This window comes from Apteryx mantelli, chromosome 4 (genome assembly GCF_036417845.1).
Source record: "Apteryx mantelli isolate bAptMan1 chromosome 4, bAptMan1.hap1, whole genome shotgun sequence".
NCBI lineage: Eukaryota > Metazoa > Chordata > Aves > Apterygiformes > Apterygidae > Apteryx > Apteryx mantelli.
The window spans coordinates 88,940,726-88,967,918 of NC_089981.1; the positions used below are offsets into that span (position 1 = coordinate 88,940,726).

Below are 27,193 nucleotides of genomic sequence, written 5' to 3' on the forward strand. Positions count from 1 at the left end.
GCCTGCAGGTGTGCATCCTGCTGGGCTGCTCCTCTGTGTTTGGACCTGGCTGTTCAGTTCCTAGAAGCTGGTCACCTCGACTAATCCCAGCCACCAGCCATCATGGCATGCCATCACAACCAACGGTCCCACGAAACTGGTTTCCTTATCCAGCTTGTTGTCAGAAGTGGGTTTCATCTCTCAGACCTGAACGAGCAGATTCCATTGCGACTGCTAATGCGAAAGCCCAGCTCTTGTTAGCTTGCCTCCTGCCATCCACAGAAACTCATCTTCCAGACTGAACCGCTTCAAACAGAGCATGTCGCCCCTCCAAAGGGTGAGCTCTTTATGCCAATATCTTCCCCTTGGCAACAACTAAGTGGGCCAGAGCTGCATGAAAAGTTGCTTAGAGTGCAAGACATGGCACAGGATTTTAGGTCAGTCTGCAAGAGAGCAGCAGTGCAGCTAAGCAGCCTCTTGCCGGGAAAGTCAACACTGCTGATGTAAAACCAGTGAAAGCGCCAGAAATGAACCCCAGCAGGAAGTAGCAGCAGATACGCGCATACACTTGAAAAACAGAAGGAATCATTTCTACAAGAAAAAAAGTCTTTGACAAGAAACTAATTTTATAGAAATCAGGCAGATTTTAGAAAAATAGGCATTGACATTAACAAATGATTAAAAAAAATGACCCCTAATCTGAACACAGAAGGCAAAGGTAAAAAGCTGTTGCTTCCATACAAGCACCCTGCTTATAACCACCAAACATGCTGTCAGTGGAGGGAAGAAGGATACCGATTAAAAAAAAAGTCTGCTGAATAGTGAAACGTCTTCCAACCCAGGAGAGTACCCCAGTGCTGCAAGAACTCCTGGAGGCAGGGATGGGAGCTTCTGCCAGTCCCTGTTGCAGCGCTAGAGACAGACTGGGGAAGGGCTGGCATCAGCATCCAACGGTGTGAATGCCAGGCTACAGTTTGGCCTAAGGGGTACGTACGTAAGTTGTACCACAGGTTATTGTGCTCCTTGGGGTTAAAAAGGAGGCAGAAAACGCTTATATCCATCTTCCCAGGCTTTGCAATATGGTGCATCTACGAATCTCATCCAGAGACACCACAAGATGCCAGGAACATATAGTGCTCTGGCATTTATTTACAGAAGCAGAGATTTCATTGTTAATGCGAGTCAAACAGCGAGGTTGGTGGCTTTGCCCTTCGTGACCAGCTGAGGCAGCTAGAGCCACTGGAAAGCTTTCAAATGGGTTTTTAAAAACACTGTTTCTTCTCCATTAACTTTTAAAACATACGCAGACCGTGGGATAATTGCAGCATGCTGTAAATCGTGACCGAAATGAGTAATGCACCCTCCTGCCAGACAGGATACAGACACCACGTTGTGCTCGGCAGAGCGGGCTCTGCCAGGAACAAGCCAGTACAAGCAACTTCACACCGCACGTCAACGCTTGGGCCAGCACAGCTTTTCCTCACCTTCTCCAGAGGGAGACAAACACAGCAGAAGGACAAAAACAAGAGGTTTCTCTCCACAGAGTCAGAGCAAGAGTCCATCCAGCTCAGTTGGGTCTCCGACAGTGCAGCAGGAGACACTGGCAGCCACGGCTTGGCCGCTGTCTGCTGTCCAGCCGCGGGGACTTCCCCAGCACCCATGGCCTTTGGGTTAGGGACATGAGAGAGTACGTTCCTGTCTAGTTCCCAATTTGCTCCTGAAGCTCTTACGCATGAATTTGTCTAATCCCTCTCCAACTGCCTACTGAGGCCTTACCATTCCTGAGCACCTCTTGTCCGCTTCTGTCATCAAATGGTCCATCAGGTGGTCCTATAATTCCTTCTATGTTATCCCACAGTGCTGAACGTACTACAGTAACTCACCTTTGAAATATCACTGCTGCTTTTAGGAAAGCTGTGCTCACCATTTCCAACAAGAAATCACCTAATAAACGTACAGTGTCCATCTTTTAGTTCTTAGGTTGCAGAAATGCTGCCCATCATTAGAATTTCAATACCAACTGACTGCCTTAACGCGCTTGTAACTTGACTGAAGCAAACGTCTCTATGTGACCACAAAAAATTTCTGGGTAGCGTCCATGCAAGTGAGGGAGCTTAGATAAGAAAGAATCAATGCCACTTTGGAGGTGTTAGAATGAAGTATTGATATTTTAAGTCTACATTAACACTAATGGCAAAACTATAAATCATGGACAGGCTTAATAAAAAGTATCCTGTCTTGTGACTGCTCAGAAGAGGTGTGTGATTGATTTTTGGCATGAGTCAGGTAATTCTGAGATCAATAGGACACAAAATCCACCTATTCATTTGTTAGCAGCAGAATTAGATTTTGTCATGCAGAAGGATTCACTGGTCACGAAGCCCATTTCATGCGTAAAGAACGTGCATCTTCCAGCTATGGAACTGAACTTCTTTAATAGGGATTGTATGATATAAACTTAAGTTTAAATTATAGCCCGCTTAAACTTCTACATGCTTATACTTCAATCGAATCTGATGAATAATCAAATCAGTATACAATGTAAACAGAAAATTACAAAGCTTTAAAAAAAAGAAACAAATGCATTACCATAATAATCCATACAGTAGCTCCTCAAGGAGTAAAACTGCTGTACTGTAAAACTGCTCTTGCAATTGTCAGCAGCCAATTTCAGAAAGGCCAGGTTTATTTGTAAGTCACCTAAATGATGAGAGAGACTTCCCTCAGGTGATTTTTAAGCTGACCCGGGAAAGCTACATGGTAATATAAATGAAAACCAATTCAGAAAACTGCTTTTAAAATGCCAGCTAAGCAATGGTTAGATGCGACCAATGTGATCTGTATATGTTTCGTGAAACACATTGGAGCTGCATGATCCAGTGCTATATCATCTATTTTGTATCAAAGAGGCTGAAAGTATGGTAAAACAGAATAATTTGTGCCAAAGTCTATGGAATATACAGGTACACACCAACAGACAGAAAGCTGGAAAGATCCCTGATTTTCTTACAGAACGGACGGGTTGACCATCTCCCCTGAGGCCTTCAAAACAAGACAGCATGCATGCCCGAAAGCATCCTTCAGGTAAGCGCACAAAGCAAGGGTGTTACTCCTGACCAGCTATGATCTTCTCTGTCCTTAGAAACAGAGAAGTTTCTGCCCAATATCTGGTAGTCAAAAGCCTGCATCTTCTCAGTGAGCTTAAGGCATGCTTTTCCATACAAATTGATTAAATACCTTCTTTGTGTACAGCAAAAAGCAAAGAACAGAGAAACACATTAGGAAAGCATTACGATACCACTAAGTTATCACAATTTCCAACATTCTCCGTATCAAGATATGACTTGACTATGACCGAGATGTGGAAATTGTTCACAGTGTTGCTGGGAGATAGGCTAGGAAACAGAGTGGAGTCAAAAACTTCTGAAAATTAAAAGGTTTTAAGATGCTAGAGAGCAAGTATCTGGTGATGAGAGTTTCATAGATAATTCCATAAATTCCCACAGAAACTACTGAGGTAAGCCTTGTCTAATGAGCCCAGACACTATTTTTACTTTGAAAGGGTAGGAAAATGGGCATTTTTCAAGCTACAATAAATTCTTTATCACACAAAACTTGGGCTTATCCTTTGCTGCATCACTCACACACACACACAAATCCCTCATGCCCTCATTTTTGCCAGATTTATGCAACCCATCTGTTCTGCTAAACTGTTTCTAGCTTTTAAAGCCAAAATAATTGCTTTTTTTCATGCACTTTATGCATATTTATGATAATTTCACTTTTTCTAGCCAAATATCCTGTTTTCTGCAGAACCAATCATTACTGATCAGAGTGCCCAACTTGTGTGAAGTAGCCGGAAGACCTCCAATGGGTAGAACATCTCTCCTTTCATGCAAGCTAACAAATAGGAATGAAAAGAATAAATCAAAATTCTAGATATTTGATGTCTGTTATAGAAGAGGTATAACTGTGCATGAACAGAGCTAGTGAAGAATTCATTGTGCATGTTCAGAACAGCCTAATTACTCTGATTCCCAATGTAAAAGAAGAACTGGACAAGCTGGAAAGAACATAGCAACAGAATATGCTGCAAATGTAACATGGTGCTGTCTCTAGGGTAAATACTGATTAAAAAAAAAAAAAGCTGTATCTGTATCTGCAGAAGAAAACTATAAATTATGACTGTGAGGCTGTGATCAAGGAAGCCAAGATGAAACTGTGGCCACATTGCCACCTAACAACGCAGGAGCAGGGGTCTTCTTCTGGAATAAGAACTGTGTTAGAAACTGTCTATCTTGTCCTCAGTGTCCAAGTTGTTTCTGTCCTGCTTATAAAAAGCTCTGTTAAATTTGTGAGAAATCAGAGGAGAGCATTTTGGAAGAGTCAAGAAATCTATTAACCATATCCAAAGTTTACTGACATTTCCAGCTGCACAAGTATTTCAGCAAATATCAAGACACAACTTTGGGGATTCAACTGTAGACATGTGGCAATAAAGAGAGACACACTGTTTCAGGCATCTTTCAGCTTAGGACCCCCAAGGGAGATAATATTTAATAAGTATTCAGACAATAAACTCCCAGAAGTTTTCTAGTATTTTGATACTCAAATTTTGATTTCAATAATTGTCTCCCATTGGTACCATTCACGAACTACCAACATCTAGACAAGTTACTGCCTGGAGGCAGAGACTGTTCACAGACTAAGAAATTCAAACTCAGTTGAAGGATATACATCAGGAAATACCAGCTGAACCCTAGGATTTTCTGGAGGGTCAAATTATATATAAAAGAATATTTACTTGCTCTGGTCTGAATGCTATGCTAGTCACACTAGAAAAATACAGATGATTAAAGCAGTCACTATTGCAAATCACTTGCAGGTTTTTTTGGAACAGCTTGGTCCTCTTGCTGCTCAGCCTTTAACCATTCTGCCATCAGAAGGCTGATTGCCTCCAGCAACCCTTTAGGCCTTGATGGATATCATGTTCCAGAGCACTTCAGTCTGATTCTCTGTCATGTGGATTTAAAAATGCTGGTGACTACGTATAATAATAATGGCATGACAAAAGTATGTCTTAAAACACATTTCCTGGGAATATTCACATACCATTTTCTGAAAGTGTTTTCCTACTTTTTAATGTTGAGTATTTTTAAAATCTGCAACTGCAGAAAAATTATAAATAGGTACTTAAATGTTAGCTTCTGAAATTTTATTGGATGCATTTTACAAAGAACAAAAGAGATGAAAACTTTGTACAGAAATCTTTTACATTTTGTATGCAATTGAGAACACATTACAGGGGATGTGTTCCTAGATTTAAATATTACAGCTCAAATTAGAGAGATCTTTGGAAAGCACTATCTGGCTTATGAGTTACAGGAAAAGTGACTTACGGCTGTCATTTAATTAAAAGCCTGTACTCCGCAGTCACAATGATTTATAGTTGCACAACCCTGACACATAAATTGGAAAAGAAAAATAGCACAGTTTTTCCTGCTTGAGCTGCTAACTAGCACTAGGCTTCTGTTGTGTATCAGGACATGCAGTGACCATTTAAACACTAGGATGAGTTTCCAGTCTATATTCCTAATCTGATTGTTTTCCACTTTTAAAGATATACTTTTTTTTTTTAATCTTTAAATTGTTCAGCACAAAATGAAGGAGTAGATCCTCAGACAACACAAGCCAGTTTGGATCCATTAAAACAATGTGGAATTGAGAACTTAATCCAGTAAAGAGCTCACTTTAGCTGTTAACTCTTCTCTCCTGTAGCTCAAATTTTTAAGGCACAGTGGGGATTGAACTGGAGCGATGTGCCCTGGCTTAAATGATGAGATATAAACAAACAGATTTCCAATAACCTTCAGAAAGAAAAAGCTGGCAGTGTCATTTTTGGTTCTTAATTTTTTCTCCTTAAATTCTAGAGTTCACATTACCATGTTGACCGAGTTGCATGTTTCCATCAACTTGGAGAAAACTTGGTACTCTCTCAGCATAAGGTGGGTTTTAAAATTCTTTCATCAAAATTTTTCAGTCATTTGTGTGATCCTTCTGCGGGCTTTCTTTTGGTTAGTCTTAACTTGTGTACTAGAACAAGTGCATTGGCCCAGGAACCTTCGTTTCATTGCTATGTGCACAGCTGAAAAGAACGGATTGAGCCTAGCGGGTGATGAGAACATATTATCAGCAAAGAAAAGGACACAGGAAAGATGTGGAACAGAATTTCAAAATATCTTGAAAATAAATTAAGGAAAACAACTTATATTTAGACTACCATATGATGTGGAATTAATGACACGATAGCTGAATATAGCTGTTAGAAAAAAATGCTCGCTGAGAAGGATAAGGAAAGTACAAGACTGGGAGAATCGTAAAAGAAGCACAATTTGTTCATGGAAGCAGGCACATAATTGCTAATATTGGGATACAGATGGCTACCAGGACCAGAAGAACTACTGTGAGAAAATAAGAACTCATGCCGTCTTCCATATCCAAACGTACATTCAGAAAGAAGAGAACAAGAGAACAGTTCCTGAAGAACTTAGTTCCTGTGTATTTCAACATGCAATACTGCAACCTCTCTACTCCAGATCAAAGATTTCCAATAGGCATCGGACACACAGACACCTACAGAACTAATGTAACATATTCCAGACAAATTTCATGACACGTTAATAACTTTTTCTCCAGCTGGAAACATCTCTACAAATTATCTTCTCCTAGAATGCCTTACCGAGAGGCACTAAGCCTTGGCTATCTGACAGAGCTGAGATGACCAGAGACTCTTGGTGACCAGCAAGTCATCAGAAGTCCTTGGAAAGCACTTTATAATGCTGTCTGTCTTTTGTTCCTAAACAAAGGCCAAGAGCAAAGACCTTCAGAAGTCCTCCATTTATGAAGAAATAGCCTTATTCTTTTTCTTTGACTTCTGATAGGTATCGACACTGGACTATCAGAGGCCTCTGCTGTTTAAGCCAGCTTGGATTCATGTAACTGCTTCATCCTGCTCTCCAGGATCCAGCATATTCCAGGCTAATCTTGCATAATTACATCCACACACTTCTGCAGACGTGCTTGCCCAACCACTAAGGACTATATTACCTAAATTTGGGAAGGTGGACATTTTAATCATTACGCACTGATGGAAGTGTGACCCCTTTATTACTTCTGCTCATCTCAGTGAATTGCACACAGTGAGCTAGGCTCGAGTTAGGCAGAGACCTTCAGCAACACAGCAGCATCTCACATCATACTGGCCCTTGGCTCTGTACCGCCTCTTCGGAAACAGGCAAACATCCGGACAGCATCAAGCGTTTAGTATGCCAAGAATGAAGTAGTGTTGTTAGTGTCGTTCAGCCTGAACAATGATAATTAAAAATAGAATAGGGGAGACTAGATATAGCACAGCAGTTACTCCTTGAAAAACAAAGTGAAACAGAAATACAGGATATATTTGCCCTCTAGGAATTTTCACAGTTTCGCCAAAAATGTTTTTCACCAAAAGGCCCAGCTAGTTGCAAATTAATCACAGTGAAGAAGTGCTCCTGGAAAGTGCACAGGGAGCGCTCTGCTCGTTTCAGCATCCTGACGAGAGCAGAACTACCCGAAAAGAAAATCCCAGGGGCTGTCACGGGCAGACTCAGCAAGTCTGCACAGCTTCACTCCTCTGGCCAGGCGGCAGCCGGGAAGTTGTACCGACCGCGCCAAAGATTTTGTAAGCTGATGTCTGGTAAATTAATCAACGCCTGTGCTTATCCTGAGCTTCCAACCAGTGTAATAAATCTGGATATCAGTTTGACAACACAGTCCAGTGATATTCGTGATAGCTTTAAATGAAGCGGAATACCAACAGAATACGGAAGAAATCGCAAACACTTTGGAGAAATGACCGTGAATGCATGCTGCAATCTGCAATGGATTTTAAAAATCTGCCTTGGGTGATGCAAAGTGCCTGTCTGGGACAGTACAAAGTTTGGCTCGGGTTCATTCACCCGGTAGAGCCCAGTGTTGCGGAAGCCGGTCTGCTCCTGCAGACTATGAGCTAACTCGCTCCTGCAGTCTATGACCTTGCTGAAGCCAGCTTGTTCCTTCAAACCCAACTACTATGAGCCTGTTGGGGTGTCTCTAAGTTATACTGCAGCCCGTAGGACGGACACTCTGTCGTATACTACTACGTAAGCTGTGATTAAACTGTACAGTTGTCATACTCCAAAAGCAGACCAATTTCCATAGGGTCCCAGGGCTGCTTTGAGACGCACCGCTCTACGGACTTGCAGAACGTGAAGTCTTCTCTACACTTGAGCTATCAGAATCAACACGTTCGCAATTGTCACCTTATGTCTATCACACTTCTCCAAAAGGCCTTTAATCAGTCTCTTCCAGCAGTACATGGTTCATCTAGGTAATTATCCAATCCTCTCTTATCAAAGGCCACTATGTCGTCAAATCCCATTTATAAGCTCATTCCACTCCATCTTAAAACTGCTATAGGCTTCACCATCGCACCCCATACTGAGGAGCCACTCCAGGACTTCACTCTCATGGTTGACTAAAAATAAATAAATAAATAGTTCATGCTTAGCTAACAGTCAGAGAAGGGCCTAGGAGCGTTGAGACACATCATTTTTGAGTCTTCTGCTCCCCAGGCTGTTAGAATAAGAAATTTTTTAATAGCATCTCCGATCTAAATGAATATGGATGAAAGACACACAAATATCCTCTTATAGGAATTTGATGTCTAAGAAACACCCCAAAACTTCATGATGTTTACAATATTCCCCTACGTGATCAAAAAGAACGTTTTTCAGTATTACCACTGGAAAAGTACTGCAAAGGAAATAAAAGATTTTCAAGTATGACCCAACACAAAACCATCATTAAGGACGATTCATATTTTTGCATCAGGTCATTTAAAATAATAAGAGTATCCTTTGGTCAATAATTAACATTTTTTTTGCTAGGAGACTTCCAAATCAATGTTGTAAAAATCCAAATTTTCATCTAAAAGTAAATTTTAATTTAAAGAGAGATAGTACTGCACTAGAGTACAATAAAAATTACATCAGTGAGACTGGCTGCTTCATAACTTTCTCACACATCTTTATTTTACAATAAGGATATTTACTGATTTAAAAAAAAATCAGTACAATGAAAAAATCAGTGGAGCAACTTGTGCAGCACGAGAAAAACACTGTCTCACAGAAAGCATCTGTTTGTTCTACAGATGAGCACAGAGTCAGACTCTTAAGTCAACACACACCCCTTGAACTTCTGTATTTTCTCAATACCTTGGTCTTCTGCTGGGACCTACCAAGTGCACCTGTACCCTGAGGTCACTGCTGCGACAGAGGCTCTTGCAAATAAGCCTGCTCTGGTTTGCAGACCACGTAGGCACATGGATGCAGCACCAGCCTGAGCCTGCGTCTGCTGAGCAGCAAAATAAACAGACTCAGTGCCAAGCTCTCAGCCAGCTTTGAACCACAGCTGCCCCTGATCAGCTAGAGAGCCGGGGAAGTACGTGTTCACCTGATTGCCTGGACGTGCTCGCGTACAGCTAGCAATGCAGCAGCATGAAACCCAACAGAGCTCAGTGAGGAGCCACGGAGGTCCCTGGACAGCTTGCTTGCATGAGCTCCACACTGAGGACAGCTGCAGCTCAGGCCGGCCCTAAGCTCAGTGGCGTCTACCAGGCACCAGTCACACGCACAGATCTCTCAAAACCACACAGGGTTTTACTGAGGTTGGGCCACTCGGCACGGAAACCACAGGAACCCAGTGGAGGATCAGAAGTCCCCGTTGCTTCTCCTGGTTCTCCCTCACACTTAGGGCACAAGCTTAGAAAAGTCCTTCTGGCACATCTAATCTTAAGCCTGTAGATGGTCTCACCAAAGGCACGTCCCCACTCAGTGCATAGCGGTCTAGCTGGAGGAAGGGAGCCAGAGCCCGTTACAAGAGACTCCACGATTCTTCAGCGAGACACCCTCAGCTGAGGATCAGTGAGGCCCCGGTCCGTTCTTGCAGGCACACTGTCACGTAAGAGTGCGGCTAGCGGCGCCCCAGGAGCGATGGCCATGCCTGTCCAGCTCAGAGCTGGAGCAGACAAGCTCGGCGCTGCCTACACCTGCCCGGGCAGGCACACACCTACTAGAAAAAAAGCTTAAAAACATGAACCAAGCACACCGAGGCGGCTCACAAACCAGAAAGCAAGTAAGAACGGAACTTGAAATTGTTAGCGTTATTTTTAATTTCACAATTTAAGGCAATTTCATGGACTTTTGGATCTGACTCCGGATTTTTTAATGCCTGGATTTGGGAATACCATAGCTGTGGAGAAAGCAATAATAAAAAAAACCCAGCTCCTCCAAATTCTTTTGGGCATCAATAGATACTTACTTTGCTCTGTAATTTATCCAAACTAATAGGCTGGTCTTCAGTAATTACACATTTGATCTGTGCTAATATCCGTGGAAAGGTAAGGCAGCTGCACAGCTGAATGGCAATGCGCCTGTATTTCCAGCTCTCGCTCGGATAGACTCACTCCACTACGAAGGCACTTTAACGGCAGCCAGATTTGGTAACTATTTGTACTCTGCTCTGTGAGCAGCTTCAGCATCAGGCAAAACATTCCTCAAAGTAAAACAAACAGGACAGGGATTCTGCTGGCATGCTGGGTTAATTTTATGAGGTTTCTTCATTTAATGAAACATAGTTTATACTCCATTTGCTGCAAACAGGTCAGCAAGTTAAAAATTTACATTAGCTTTTTTTTTTTTTTTTTTTAAACACATACTTTTAGGTAGCATTTACAGTCATACAACTATATCCAGGATGAAATAACAGTTCATCAGTCCTCATGTTGCTCACATAAGGGACTCGATCCTTTCCTCACTGCTAAATGTTAAAAGTTAACATCAATGAGCTTTGGACCAGGCTTATAATAAACTAGGAGTTAGAATCTGGGAGAGAGGAGCTGGGGAGTGGGATCCCTCTTCCAGGCATCACTTATTCATTCCTTCTTACTGCTTAGTTTTATAGGTTTTTCTATTGAAAAATTAGACAAAACTGTCTCAAGCTCCACTAACAGTCTGGGATAATTAGTTTAGACCCTCTGGGCACTCAGGAACAAGCAGTTCTCCTCACTCCCTTGGTCATGGGTTTCTACCTACAGGGCCAAAAGACCTTTACCCTGGCAAAGGTGAGTGTTGGAAAATTATATATATTATTCATATAAAAATAAAACAACAAACTGTAGACAGGACAACCACTCCTGCTGGCACTTTGCCAGGGGCGTTCCTCCATCGGCCATGAGAAGCTGCTGAAATATCCAGCATCTCTATCTCCTCCCTCACTACTTCATCCACGTAGAGAGGACAAACTCTATGAGCCAGTCAACCTTTTGTCCCCAAAGCATTTGTTGTTCCTAGGACTCCCCTACCCGTCCCTCTGCTTTGGGTAAGGGACGGATAAAGCAGGCCACAGCCACCTCCCCAGCCCAAGCGGTCCTTGCTTTTCTCCACTGCTACCGCATCCTTTGCCATTCCCATGTCCAAGCTCTACTCATAACCTCTGAAGCTCGTCAGCACTGCCAGCCACCTTTAAAAGCAACTTCCCTACCGTTTTGCTTTTTAAGACATAAATCTGGGCTATACCAGACCCAGCAAGGCCCTTAGCACCAATGCAAAGTATCCCCAGATAGACCTTCTTTCCTCTCTGCCTCCTCTTCTCCTGCCCCAGGATGCCTCAGCCACAACTGTAGGCTCTGCCAAGGGGGCTCGTCTCAGACGCACTGGATATTTTTCTCTTGTCCACACATTTAAAAAAACAAAAAAACCCCAAAAAAACAAACCTTCAAAGATTAACAGCAAAATGCTCCTGATCTCTAAAGTGAAACTCATGCAAATGAGTCCCTTGAGAGCACATTGCTTCCTCCTCCTCTGTCCATCTGGATGCCTCAAGAAGCTCTGGGTTTCTTCCTGTCCTTAAACATGCAGCACCGGGAAGCTCCCTCCTCTCAGAGGGCACCAGACCAAAGGCCAATTTGTATTTGTATGGAGCCGAAGTAGACGTATATAGTCTTAGTTGTGCTATGATACCCAGATGTTTCAGAAGCTTTTCAAAGCGTGTTACAAGCCTAAAAAGTAGCAAGCACTTGCAGAACACTGCTGTGAAGTCATTTGATATTCTGTGCTCATTTTCATGTGCCCGTGTTCTACATTTTACGCACACTGCACATCTGTAGGAAAATCTGGATACCAAAACATGCAAAAGGCCACAAACTTTTTCAGTTTCTACTGTGACCAACTTCAGCAAACTTTTAATATCACTGGGAGGCGTATATTAAAATAAATTGTCTTTTTTGAATGGGCATCTAAACATGGCATTCTTCACAGATGCGATAGCTTTCAAATAAGATTTTGTGCATCTGTCAGTTATGAAACTTTCAAGTGAATCTTTGTACTTCAAATTAAATGGAGCTGAGATTTAGTACAAACCTTTAACAAAATGTTGCTACTACATTTTTTTCCCCCAAAACCTATTAAAAACCAAAAACAAAACCAAAACAAGCCTCCCTTCACAAGAAAGCTGACCGACAAGAACCACCGCAGGGAGACCTTATATTCAGCTTGTCTGATTATAAATACTTAAGTAGACACAAAACATGATTTTATGTTTCTGTGCATCCCTCTGATTTAACGGGAAATTCACCCAGCACTGCGTGAAAGCAAACTATTATGTGAATAGTTCTCGGCAGAAATTCTCATACATTTCTAGCAGCAAAAGACTGCTGTTACCGCATAGCTGAGATCTATCTGCCACCTAGGTCTTTCTTCTGTGGTTAAAGAATCAGAGAAAAGCAGACCGAATCCATTCAGCGGTACTTTTTGACCCCAGAAGCCTCTGCATTTTTTTCCTTAATATCTTTTTCTGGTATTTTACTACAGTGGCTTCTATTCCCCCCAGTCCGCTCCTGCTCCCAATGCCATCTGACCTTTCCAGCGCTCCCCCTCTCCATCCCAGCCAGCTCGTCCTTTCATGATAAGGGTGCATTAAGCGTGCGCCAGCACGGCGCGCGCTACGGCTTATCATCGCCAGTGCCGAAATGTCAGGAAGTTAAAAGCATATGCAGTAGTTAGGTATGCTTTCAGAGTGCGGCTTTTTGTAGGAATTAAAAGGTTCCTTTTTTGCAGCTGGGTTTTAAGAAGAAATAAAAAACACTCTACCCAGTCTCTGCGCCAACTCCTACGAGGATCCGTTCGGCAGAAGTTACCGGCTCTCTTGGGGGTTTCTCGGCGCGAGGCGCCGTGTTACGGAGGCGCTTTTCTGCCCCGCGCCTGCGCGTGACCCCAGCCGCGGCTCGCCGTCCTCTCGCACAAGGGCTCCCAGGACTCCAGCGGTCCCCGAGCCCTCCGCAGAGCGGCAACGCGCCGACTTGCTGCCGTAGACGGGCAACCTCGACGCCGGAATAATCCTGACGCCAGGACCACGCGCCTCACCTCGCCTGTAACGCGGGGCTGGCGGGACCCGGGTCCCGAGAGAGGGATGGAGGAAGCGGGAGAACTCCCGGCAGCTGGGGTCTCCTCCGGCGCGGCGCCTACCGCCGGGAGCGAGCCCGCGCCATCTGCCGCGTCTCGCCCCGCGGGACGCCGTCCTGCCCTTCCGCACGCGGCTGAGGTTAGCGGCCGAAACCCGGCCACGTGCCAAGCAAAGCGGCGGCCCTGGGTGACCAGCCTTGACTTTTCTTCCGCATCAAAAGCAAGTTATCAGCAAAATTTCCTCCATTTCCTCGCAGGCAAGAATCCTGCAATCATGTGAGATGATCGCTCTGCTTATCATAATTTTTAAACCTGTAATTTTTTAAATTGCCGCAATTATCGAAATGCAATTTTAAGCCAAGAGCTTGGTAACGGTTAACGCCAGGAGCAATCAGCACCAACATTAAGCCCAGGGAAGGCTTAAGACTCTTCAGACTCTTCCTGTCCTTCAGAGAAGCTGAATCAGACCCTTGGTTATGGGCAAACCATCAGGCTTGGGCACAGCCCTCCCCGCGCAAGCCGGAGAGTGGCTCAGGACGGCTCCGGCGGCACGGTCTTCGCGGGCGCTGGGCAGGCGGGTCGGCGCCGGCTCCCACGCCGTGCCGCAGCACCGCGAGATGACTGTGCCATCTAGCTGCAGCTGCTACGATACTTCGGCGCAGATGCTGACCCGCTCCGTCAAACGGGACGTTTTAAAGAGCTTTGCTTTCCAGATAAAAATCATATCATTTACTTCATTCATGCCAGGCTGGATATTAACGCTTGCAAAAGGAGGTTAGTTTAGCCAAGAGGTAAATTATTAGTAAGAAGAAGCAATCAAGCATACAGTTGATAGGAATATTTATTTTTCTTTTAGTTATAGCTTTCTTCTATTACAAGCTTAGTTAGCATTCGGATTGCCATTTTGTGTTGCTTGTTTCTCTACTCTCTCTATTTTATGTCTACTCATTTTACATCTCCCCCCTCACCAAAATATTTCATTTCCCCTACATCTATCCGATGTCCACACTGCTCTGGGTCTTGCACTCCCCCGAACTGCACCCAGGCAGCTGCAGCATCCTTGAATGCACAGCACTCGATTTTACGAGACACGGGGAGGGCGACGGGGCATAGCTCATAATTTCAGCAGCAAACACCGGCTTCAGAATGAAAATGTGAAGGCATGGGGTTTGATTCATCTGCAGCAAGGACTGTTTTAATGATGCAGAAACAAACTAAATATATTTTTAATTTCATATTTTAATTTGTCAAGAGTATCTCAGTGCCTTTTAAATGAGATTTAAAGTGCATTTTATTCCGCCAGGAATAAATTCAGTGACTGGCTAAAATTAGATTAGTGGCTCCAGTGCCTAATTAGCAATAGGTTTGGAGGCTGTGTTTTGGAACATTCTGGGCACATCTCATTAACCCATCTCTAAATAACTTTGTCTGTTGATATATGATTTATACATAGAGGGGAGATTCAGGAACAGGGAACGAATACGAATGAGGCTTACCTAGTTTATAACTGGAAACTGAGGCAGATAGATTTACTCCAGGGCTGGATCCACACGGAAAGGGTGCTGCTGGAGGGCCAGCGGGCTCGGGGCCTCCCCGCGGCAGCCCGAGGCAGGTGGGAGGCAGGGGCCGGATGGAGCGCCGCTGCCCGGGCTTACGTGCCTGCGGCCCCTCCGAGTGCTTCTGCGGGAATCCTGGGAAATGAAAGGGAATAAATTCGTTACAGTCCTGAAGAAACCCATGGTGCACTCATGATCCAAGTACCACTTGCAGGTGTCACCCTCAGCTCACAGGAGACAGGAGAAGCGGGCAAGGCATGGACACGGGCAGCACGACAGCAAGAGGCACGCAACAGCTTCTGGGACGAGCGCCCAGCTGGATTAGGACCCTTCCGCTTGGGAAAAGGATGACATGCGGTCTAGGAGAGCACAACTAGATTGCCAGATGTTTCCAAATCCCAAGCCAGACAAGACCAGCCTTGCTTCCCGCAGGCTTAGGGGTGTTTCCCTGGGGACCTGGGTCCCCCCCAAGCCCGTGGGCAGGAAGGGGGACCTCCATCCTTACCGTGCTGCAGCAAGCTAGAGTTATGGCACGACAGTCAAAACCAAACAGCACGACAGAGCACGTTGCTTGCGCAGAAGCCATAACACGGGCACAATAAGCTGGAATACTTGTGTCTCTAAGAGTAGCATTTAGTAGATGGCAGCATACCCTGACCAGTCCTGACTGACGCCGGGAACACAAGTCAGGGAGAAGCAGCACTCAGTGCAGTTTCCAGGTGGAACCTCAAAACCCAATCACATTCCTTTTATTGTTTTTTCCTTTTTTTAATATAAGTTTGTAAGACAATATAGTGCTTGTAAATTACTAGTAGAGAGACAGTCGGCTTTTACATTTGGAAGAAAATTAAATAATTACTTATCTCCAGTGAGAGCAGACAGTAGGACCACAGACATTAGACTGAGCAGACTGAGTGAGGAGCATACTAGGAAGAAGATACTAACTTTGACTATTTTTTGTCACGTGGTTAAGATTAATGTGGTGGTCAGGGATGAACCATGATGAACTTTAGGAAGTCAGAAATGGCAGGAGGTATACACTACATTTGATAGCAATCAGCACTTTTGGAAAAACGGATGAAATAGGGTTAGGTAGTTGTGTGTTGTCTTACTGTCTTCCTTCATAAACTAGAGAATGACATCGGTGCAGAGGCTCGCGTGTGGCCTGAGACACAAGCCTGGCCTGGTCAGTCCTCCCTACCCATCTAGTTCCTGTGGAGTAGCTGGTCCCCAGCAGCTGCCCACACGCAAACCAGAGCCTACATGGGACCAGTGACCCCAGCACAGCTCCTGCACACTAGCAAGTTTGCTTTAGAGGGCAGAGGATACGAAAAAAGCTGGGAACCTCAACAGTCGATGCCATCTGACTGGCTTAGACTCCTTCAGGGGCTGAATAAGAAACGAGGACCAATTCTCAGGAGAGTAATCAAGAAGTTACTCCTTAAAAAAAAAAAAAAAAAAGTTTATGGTCATGCTCCTAAATCTTGCTTGGGGCTAAAAGCTTTTGTTCTCGGTTTCCAAGAATGTCCCATTTTTTCAAACGGTTTGTGAGGAAAAGCGAACCTCTGCATTAACCAACACCTTCTCCTAAGGCACCGTCTACAGCCACGCTCCTTGCTTGCACCAGCACATGTTTAGGAGATTGCCGTACTTCCTCAAGCCAGGTCACTCCAAAGGCACCATATCCCTTTAGGATGCAGCTCCAGCTCTAAACTACTCGGCACAGGATCACGGATATCAGCCCACACTCCCTACTCCCATTGCAACACCGAGCCCTTCGCGGGCCCACCAGTAACAGCAGCAATGCCATTCAAAGGGAGATTTTTCGCTGGAAGTGTGGCATACCACAGGAGCAATGTCCTTCTTTAACAGCCCGGCTGAGGCAACCCTATCGACATCCAATGTCACCAACTCCAAGCAGCCAAGGACCGAAATAGCTTTCAACCTGCGTCCTCAATAAAACTATTTTAACACAGCACATTAGCAGTTCCATCAACACATACTACCCACTAAACCTCAACATCACAGTTCAGCATCTACTACACATTTCTGATTAACGTTTGCCAATGAACAATTTCCTGCCTCCGGCAAAACGACTGTCAGAAATACGCAGGAATATGAAAAATTGACAACAGTTGCTAGATGCTAAATATTGTTCATGCTTGACTGCTGTATGGCACATCATAGGCTTTGAAAGACAGTTAGGCATTTGTTGCCATCATTAATATAGAGTTAGTTTATCATCCAACCTCTGAGTTCCCTTTTTCATTTTCCCTTATGTTCTCTTACTATACAGCCATTCATTTCTCATTTACATTTTTTTCTTAACAGTACGATGGTTTCCAAAATTAAATTCATTCAAACTTTTTACTGTCCTCATTTCCACGCATCTTTTATTGTCTTTATCACCATGACAGGGCTGGATTTGGCTTATTTTTCATCACTGGAGGTATTTTACAGGATCTCGGGAGCACTCTTGTTTTTCATTTTCTTCCTCATTAATAGATACATAATCACTGCATGATAGTGTTCCAAACTCTTTGGTTTTTATGCGCTTATATTCAAAAAGAATCTCTATCTGTTTTTTTGGCAAAGATACCTCATCCTGAGTCTTCTGATGGCTGGGTGAACTTGGCAAGAAAAGCATAAGACCATCTGTCTCTACAGTTCTTTACTCTCTTCAGTATATTAGACTGAACATTTCAGCTAAAAATTTCACCCAATCCTAGATACTTTCTCTTCACATTATTTTATGAAGATGAAGATGCTGAGTTCAGCAAAGAAGGTACTTTACTTTAGTGCTTAGGAGAGGTTAGAGAAATGAAATGAAAAGACGACAATTATTTCAAGTATTTTAGTACTGTATGCTGTATTTCAATATCCTATCAAGGACACTAGAAAAACTGAGCTAACATGCAAGTACTAAGTAGCAAACTGTCCGCTTTTGTGTAAAATAAGTAAATAAAAGTGCTAAATTAAAAATAAAATAAAATCCATGGCTGAAAAAAGTACCACCTTATAGGAACAAACTTTTTAGGTCAAATCAAGCCCCATGAATGCAGAAGCTTTTGGAATGTAATTCAAAGGCACAGACGAGTAAACCCAGGGAGATACAAACCTAAGTTTTCAAGAATGTTCCAGTACCCGAAGAATAGCTTCAGAATAGCTGAAGCTTGTAAAAACACTTTAATTACCCATAATGAGGTTAAAAATACACACAAAAAATGACATTCCACTTCATCCAAGGAGAAGTTAGTAGTAGATATTCAGGAGCATCCAAGGCATTAACCTGTGTTGAAAGTCTGGACGTTTATTTTGGGGGTCTAAGTAGTAATTGAACTCATCTAAAAAATTGCCCCCCCTCCCAAAAAAAAAAAATGCAGAAAATGGAAGAAAAATGTTGCAATGTCAGTGGCTTAATTTTCAAATGACCTTGAAACCAGCTCAGAGAGAACTGGGCATCTTTTAGCCACCAACATATACTTTGATGCCCCAAACATGGGATGTTCTTCATCCCCGGCTTGCAGCATACCACTGAGGCAGAGGTTACTATAACGTAGCTCTGACTCTGTCCCAGCATAGATGATCCCCTCACTGACCTCACAGTTTCAGGATGTTATGATCTTCCACATGAGTGGAGGGTGAGCTGAGCCAAAAGGTCCTCTCCTTGCCACCTTCCAGAAGCATCAATGTTCTTTGCTGCCCACAAGCATCTATACATCTGCACTGAAACACAGACTTAGCTGAGCTCAGCTGAGCTTCAGCTCCCTGCTAACAGCACCCACTAACTGAAATATAGCCTACGTATGTCTACAGTACAGTGCCATAAGCCAATGTAGATGGCACTGCAGTATAAACACTGGCAACGTTGCTATTTCATCTCTTTCCAGCCTTCTTCCATGCTTCCATGGCTCTGCTCTGAGGGTCTCCCTCTCACTTGCAAGGTCTATCCTAGCTCACTGCTTTCTCTCAAGACCTCTTCTCCTGGAGAGGTGCGAAATTCTTGTTCATTCCTGGCATCGGCTCTTTTCCTCCTGCAGAAGGCCACACGTGGGCTTTGTTAGCTCTAGTTCTCCCCATTAGTGTTTGGGCAGCTGCCTTTCCCCACGTAGCTGCTCATTTTCCTGGCATGCAGAGCCTGCACTGCACATGTTTCCTAGATAAAAGTAGAGCCTCACAACAATGTTTTTCCTCAAAAATAAATCTGATTTCTGCCTACCCAAGAATAATATCTGCCCTGCCTCCACAACGGAGATGTTTCCTCATCTTCAGATAAGGAGCAAGGACTCGGTCTCATTCTACGCTTTTGCACTGACACAAACATTACATTACAGCAACTACAACCATGTCAGGGGGAGTTGCTCTTTGAAGTAGCCAGAACACACAGTCAGGGTTGGGCTTTCTTCCCTCCCTAACCTCATTACTGCTGATTAAAGAATGCTTAAAAAGCAATTTAAACTTGTAAGATTGTTCTAATTACTGTCTCCTTCGCTAGAATAGGCTACAGCAAGGAAATTAACCTTAACTTCCGCTATGCTAGTTGACTTTCATCTTGGTATATATAACTTGTAGCATGCTCAGTTGTCCAGTAATAGTTTCTGCAATAGCTGGATGAAAGTTAAGACACAGGGAAAAACAAAAAAAAACAAAAAACGAAAGAACACTCAGGAATTTCTTTGAAAGAGGTGTACGTTATAGGCACTCAATTCCACAATGAAACTGCTGTGGAAGCTATAGCTTCCTCAGTTTTATTGTAAGGGGACATGAGGAACGCAGGGAACCTCCAGCCGAAACGTGGCAGCGAGGTCTGCGTCCATCCTGACCACGACAGTAGAAAAATTCATGAGCCCAGGGTGAGGGACCTGTATTTTCTCAGCCAACAGCAGTGGTAAAATGTGTTTGTGTTCTTGTAGCCATGAAAATCTAGAGACATATGCAAGACCAAGTCTGTAAGCAGAAGTAAGATACAACTTTTTAGACCAATCAGCCACAAAGTTTAAGGCACACAATCCCCTCATCAGGTCACTGATCTATTTTTCTCCTGCCAGGCTACTGATTCATTCTGCATGTGCTTACAAGAGGTGAAATCTTTAATTAGATCAACTGGCACAGCCGGAAAGGAGAGAAAAGCTTTCAGATATATAAACATTCAGTCACACGTGACAATCGTGCAGCACAGAGTTTGGGATCAAGTCCTCCAGGTACAATTTGAAGCTAATCAAACTGAGAATTTGGAGGAGATGCATAGCAATGGCAGACTAAAGGGAAAGTGGGAACAGATTAGCCCTTGAAGGAATGTAAGTAGCTTACAAACATGGGGTGTGAGAAAATTAGTAACGGCACACCCTCTTTTAACTTCAGAAGCTATTTTTCTCCCACGTCTTGTCTATATGTTAACAAAACTGGGCTCTGCTTGGGTTGTGGTCCCATGCCTGTTAAGACTGGTCTGTTCTTTTCTGGATCATGTATTGACACGAACTCAACCTGGCTCAGGTGTGAACATATGGTCACAAATCTGTAGAATTAGCCAGACCACAAAGATGCAAGTTTTTTTGCAAGGTTTATGTTTTCATATTCTCTGTAAAAGTGGTTGCAGGATATGCAAGGCCTGATTCTGCACATCGCTTGTTGGCGTGAAGTCAAAAGCTTCAAAAAAGCTCTTGAAATGGCAACGAGTCTATACAGGACCACTGCTTTTCTTGACACAGCTGAAGTCCTCTGCATCATGCAGTGCAAACGCAAAAGCCAGGTTTCATGCACCAGTGAACTGTGACCTCAGAGCAACCATTCCCAGCCCTAGGTCAACCTTTACTGCGTTTATGACAGATCTAGCCAAAAGCCAGCGTGCCCAAGGTCTTTCCCATTCTTTCCCATAACGGCACTGACAGATTTATTTTCTACAAACCTCGGCTCTCTTGTCATCTTGACCATCTACTAAAGGCCTCCTCTTACACAGCTATTCAACACTACTGAAACTGCTGGATTACAAATGGGATCACTGCAGGCTCAGACCAGATTCTGGCCGCTAAATTAATGACTACAAGGCTCCCTACTCAGAAACCTTTCAAACTACCCAGAACCCGGCAGCCTTTAAATATACCTGGAAATTCCCATGGAAAGCTATTACAAGAGCCATTTCCTAATGGTTTTCTATCATTACAACAATTTTCTTCTAAAGCATTTTCCATAAACCAGCTGTAGCAGCACCGTACACAATTAGTTGACAAAAAAAAAAAAAAAAAAAAACAGGAAAAAAAATCAAAACAACTTACAAAACACAGCTTCCCTCTCCTGCCTGACACCACAGCGGAAAAAGGTCGACTGCTGGCTGGGGTGAAATCAGTGGGTGATAAATGACACTTTGTTTTACTGTGAACAGTTGGTTTATGCTTCAAATCAGTCTGCATTTCTATCAGGGATGCTACATATATTGGAACTCTGATTTGCAGCAGCTATAACCTCAGCTTTGTCTAATGCTATAGTTCATGTTTATTAGCACAGTTTCCCAGTTCCCTTCGTTCAGCCTGCTCCCATGTTCACAGCATACGAGACTCCCCACGACAGAGCGGAGACAACTGAATTGCTCACTGTAATTCCGCTGAAGCCAATGAAGTTAGTCTAAGCACGAATTTAGCCCAAGAGACATCATTAGTTTACTATTCTAAAATGTTTCCCTTGGCAGTGATCACTTTTGCAAGGGGAAAAAAAAAAGAAAAAAGAGAAAACAAAAAATAAAACCAAGCTGTATATTATAAATCTTGATGCCATGAAACCCAAATTAGGAAGGACCCTGCTCTTAACGTGTTCACTAACATTGTTTTCTAACATTTTGAAGAATATCTCCAAGGTCCCAATACTATTCCATTCAGCCCAGGTGAACACAGTATAAACCTACTATTCCACATGAAATTCTAGTATTCTTTCATCTCTTCTGCCCATTCAAAGACCTCTTGAGAAAGGAAGAGTACTCATGTAGTGAGCTACACCTTCTCCACCACAACAAGAATTTGGGGGAAGGAAGAAAGTAGATAAGGTTGGTCTCACCTAACCTGAAATGTAAAAATGCTGCACATCTAATTGAAGTTGTTCACTGGAGCTCCTGCTATAACCTAGAGGTCAGGCCCTCCAAAGGGTGCTCGCCCCATCCCAAGGGACCACCACCAGCCCCTCCAAAGGGAGGTTCTGACAGGAAGGAGGTGTTCTGGACAGGCTGGATGGATCAGCCCAGTATCTCGTATTAATGGGATCGCCTCATTAACCACAGAGGGAGTCTTAGACCAGGTATTAGGCGAGCTTTGGCTAGGTATTAGCTGCTGGCAGCTTAAGGCAGATAAGGTGAATCCCAGCCATGGAGATCAGGAAGCTGAAAGCATAAGAGCAGCTGTACGAAAGGCCGTACCTGAAATCGTAATCCGCTGCATGACAGACAGTGCTGACTTCAGAGAGAATAAATGGTTTGCTGACTTGCCCACGCAGCAGCGAGGGCAGAGCACTCAAACCCTCTGCAAGGCGCGCGGAGACAGATCCTCAGATGTTTCGCACTTATGATAAGGGAACTGAACCACGTAAACCGACTACCCAGCCCCGCTGCGTCTGAGCTAAGCTTTCGGGGATATTAAGCCGTATTTCTAATGACAACTTTGGTACCACAGCACATCTTAAACAGCTTCCGCATGTTTCTGTTTCTCAGGCTCTTCTATCTCTCAGAACTCCTTCACATCAGGGCTGGAAATACACTGTACATTTTAATCCTGGTATGCTGCTCATTTGTAGCAAAAGCCCATGCAAGCATCAGCAGTGTCAACATGAAGAAATTTGCAGTTTTAAACCAATAATGCATAGAAATTAATAGAAATCAGAGTAGTTTTTCTCCTTATTCCAAGGAAATAAAATTAGCACAATAAAAGTAATGTAGTAATTGCTAACAAGCACAAATCATTGCAAGTTCTCATGATACCACTGGTATTACCATCTCTGACAGGCATTGTTTTTAGTATGAACTAAATGTATGTATGTATTCATGCACAGAAATACTTATTCCTCTGCATATTATATCTAAACGCAAACAGACACCTAAAAGCTCTCCGAAGTCCTATTTGGTAGGCCCACCTCTTCCTGAAACAGGTGTCTTCCAAGTGGACTGGACTCAGTGCAGCTTACAGTTATAAATCCAGTTCCCACCAAAAGCAATGGATAAAATTCATTACAGCTACATCCTTCTACAACCAAGCATCTCAGGGAAGTATTACGAGTTGCACCATTTCACATTTAAAGGGGTTTTAGATTAGGTGCAATGAAGATATCTGAGTTTAGGCACACTGAGAGCAGTCAGGCTCCAGTGAAGAACACTTCCCCTCCACAAAGGCGAAGGAAAAAATCTCAGTTTTATTTAAAAGACAAAGACTTTTGAAAACAAGTCTCTGTCTGCTAGAAGTTTAGAGTAAGAAAAAAAATCCTTCAATTAGTTCATGGCCAGATAGTCAAAGAGAAGCTGGATCTCCCTTAGCTGTGAGGAGGAGCTTTTCCAGGTCCAGCCTGTGCAAGTCCATCTTCACCTTTAAATCCTTCTGTCACACCAGAAGCAAACACGATATCAGAAGCTGAAATCCCGGCAGGCAAAGTTGCACGAGGCAAAAATCACAGACCTCAAACCTGTGGTGGGGTTCTCAGGCTACGTTCATGATGTACCTACATTTCTTACTTTGTGATACAACAGCAAGGGTTCCCGGGTGGCTGAAACGCAGCATTTGCAGCATCGAACGGAGATTCCCAGGAGCCAGATGCTATCTAAGGTGTCGGTGTTAGATGGTGCAAGACAGAGAAGAACGATTTTATGCCCCGTGCCTTTCACCGTTTGCCTCTTTCTCCCGCCTGGAGCGAAAGCTTTCCTGGGGTAAGGGCTGCTCCTTCCCGGGGCCCAAACCTTCAGCGCTGTCAGTTCGGTGTCAAGTCACCTGCTCCGAGCGCCGGGGTGCCTGCTCACGCCGTGCCTGGTGCAACGGCAGCAGAAGTCGCTTGGCACCAGCGTAGTACAAATAACAGCGGGCACGACCATTTTAAGCCACTTTTCTCTTTTACAAACTTACAAAAAGCACCTACTGTTTGGGCACAGACACAAGTAGAAAACACGGCCAAATCCCTTCCCTCCAAAGGGGAGGGGAGAGAGAGGGGGAAAATCGCTTAAAATCACCAGGACAGCATGTCTCTAGTAACCCAGAGAGATGCATCTGGTGGAGCAAAGGAAGCTGTTGCCTCAATTCTGTCGAGTGGCCAATCCACATCGGATAACTGGAACGATTACTCCCAGGCTTTAAAATAGCGAAGATGCAGTTTGTCTAAGGCGCCTCTTTATTTTTGCCTATGAAAAACACAGTGCTTCACTGGTCCTCTTGAGCCTGCAAAACGCAGAGCAACAAGGTCAGGGACGCTTCCCGGCTATGCCCAGGCTCAAGATTTTAACACCATGATCAAGAGGAACGTCAGGCACTAAATTCTGGGTTATGACTGTGGCTTCACATGCATCGAAACCGCACCTCTGAGAACACTGCAAATACTAAGAATATTCATATTCCGGTGACCATCTTCGGGGCTTTTCACCACTGCTGTTGTTACCGATTCCTTTGCCTCGCTAGTGTCTGCTTTTTCTTTGACCTAAAATTCGGTCATGGCCATTGACCTAAATAACCTGAGCGCAAAACCGTTAGTACACGAGATAAGCGTCAGTGCAGGCCGGCAAATCCAGCCTGTCATTTGTCCTTGCTGGAACGACAGCACGCCCGGCACTGCTAACCGGGACGGTCCACAGGAATACGTGCTCAAGCCCGCGAACAAAACGTAATTTTACATGACGGCGTCCCTTCAGCTGCTGTTATTCACATACCAAACCCATAGTTTATTGTTTGTATTGAACAGAAGGTTTTTTCCAGCATCTCCTCCTACTATAAGCCAGCCACATCTTTTCTGCATATTGCATTCCCTTCCGACCATCAGCTGTCCGCAAGGAGAGCTCTGCTTCGCAGACATTTACTTACTCAACAGCTTGTTTTATAGGGAACAAAGCTAAGGAAGGCTGGTTCCCTACAGGCGTGTGTCTGCTAATCCCCCGCGGCCCCTGTCCGCAAGCTCCACCAGGCCCCGAGCTCGCTCCAGGCCAGCTGGATTTGGGAATTGCCCAGCGCCTCGGAAGTTAGTCGGAGCTGCAAAACAGACGCAGCACAGTCGGAGCCTCGTTCGTTAGAAGGCTGTAAAGATGACTCGTTTCCTTCCCGCCGAGTGAAGTAGATCTCTTTCCAAAACTGTTTTTCACACAGTTGCCAAAATCCAGCGTACAGGACGGACCACAGGAACCCACCCTCATCCGGTTCGACTGCTTTGACCTCCGAGATCTGAAGATGTTTTGCAGTGACAGAAGCGCAAGGACTACCTTACAGCCTTAGCGTGTCCCAGCACCTCCCTGTACTTAGGTGCCTCCCTGTCTGACGAATCCGTTCCGTTCCACACGGTTTCCATTGCTTAGAGAACATCAGTAGTGCAAGCGGGAATATTTTAGAGTCATTTATTTTAACTGTATATTGACCTGGTTATTGAATATTTACCCTAAGAATATATTGGTTTAGGCCGTAAGCTTTGCACCGACTTTGCCAGGCCTCAGGACTGAGGCTTGTTCTCAACTTGCCTTGACCTGCGGGCAGCTTTTTTCTGTTTTTTTTTCTTTTTTGCACTTCGAAAACCTGCTGTTGCAGCTAAACCGACCAGGGCAGTGGCTGAGAGGTCTTCCTTCTCTTGAACACCCGCGAGAGCCGCCCCATACAGTGAACTGGGGTGTGATGTGAGCTGCGGAGCGGAGAAGAAAGAGCAAGGAGGAGAAGTGCATCAGCAAACATATGACCCGAGCGGCTCCCAGGGCGAGGAAGAGGAGCGCATCACCGTGCCAAGCGCCTTCCTCCCGGTGCAGACCACCGTCCTCGGGGCCCGAGGAGCGGGGCGATGGGGTCCACACGAAGCAAGAACACAACAATTTTTACTGCACTCGTATTACGGAAACCTTTCCTGCACAGATGTGTTCTTTCCCTTCCTGTACTAATTAATCTAGACTACTAACAATTCTTGAATTAGACTGTTAAGATTTCAATTACCTTAACAATAAACGTTTGGCTTTCTACATTTAAGGTGCGTTTTCTTCTCGCCCATAAGCAAGGCTTTGGGCACAAGAGGTTCATGAAGGCCATTGAGAAGGGAGGCATTAAAATACACAGCAGTGCTCCCGACCGTGAGCTAAAGCACAGAAAAGCCAAGGTTTTCAGGGATTTCACTTGGATTACCTCCATCTTGGGACATCCCATTTAGCACATCTTAGAAGACTAAGAAACACAGTGAGGGGGTGGATTTCCAGCAGCTCACAAGGCGGGTTTTCCAACAATCAACTATTAAAGCTCATCAGGGCAACGAGGATCCATACTTTGCTTTCTATTTCCTCATACAGACTTAAGAAATGAAAACATACTGCATCACTGCTGTACTTTTGGAAAAAAAATGAGGATTTAGGAGTTTAGAAATTAATTTTTGAAGGTCAGAAATTGCATAATTGACTTGCATCCATCCTTGGTAAGGAAAAGAAGAACTCGGTGACAGCTTGAGAACTGGGCATGGCAGCTGCGAGCCGTCTCCTCCTTTCTGTTTTTGGTTCTTTCTTTCCCTTTTGTATCTTAGTGGATGTCGGCGAATTGGATAGATTTGGTCTAATAGTTGAAAAGGACTGGTGAATCGTGCAGTCAGGATAAAACAGTATGAGAAGACATAGCCTTCAGAGACAGGTGGTTTTATTCTGTGACGTTATTAATTTCATTTCCAGCAAAACTCTGCAACTCTGTATCTTCAACATTCACAGACTACATTTAAGATGCCCATGAAAGTTGATCAAGAATAGCAAACTTAATTTGCTTTCAAAAAAATGACTGAAGGAGTCTATGCCACCAGTGGAAAGTGTTTAGAAAAAAAGGAAAATACTTCCCTACAATAATTACTTCATTAAAAAAGGGAGTGACTGAGCCTTCAAAGACCACTTATATAAATATATTAGTGAATAAGAGGGACTCTCCACCCAAGCTTGTAAATCTCCTC

The 27,193-nt window shown here is 44.0% G+C and overlaps 1 long non-coding RNA gene across 2 annotated transcripts in view; it reads right to left on the reverse strand.

The window, feature by feature from the left end:
- Window positions 1–27,193, reverse strand: part of LOC106492650 (uncharacterized) — a 386,415-nt gene that overhangs the window by 89,519 nt on the left and 269,703 nt on the right. For both annotated transcript variants that reach the window (XR_010884044.1, XR_010884043.1), the window contains exon 4: window positions 15,014–15,208. This is a non-coding gene — a long non-coding RNA (uncharacterized lncRNA). The remainder of the gene's footprint in view (window positions 1–15,013; window positions 15,209–27,193) is intronic.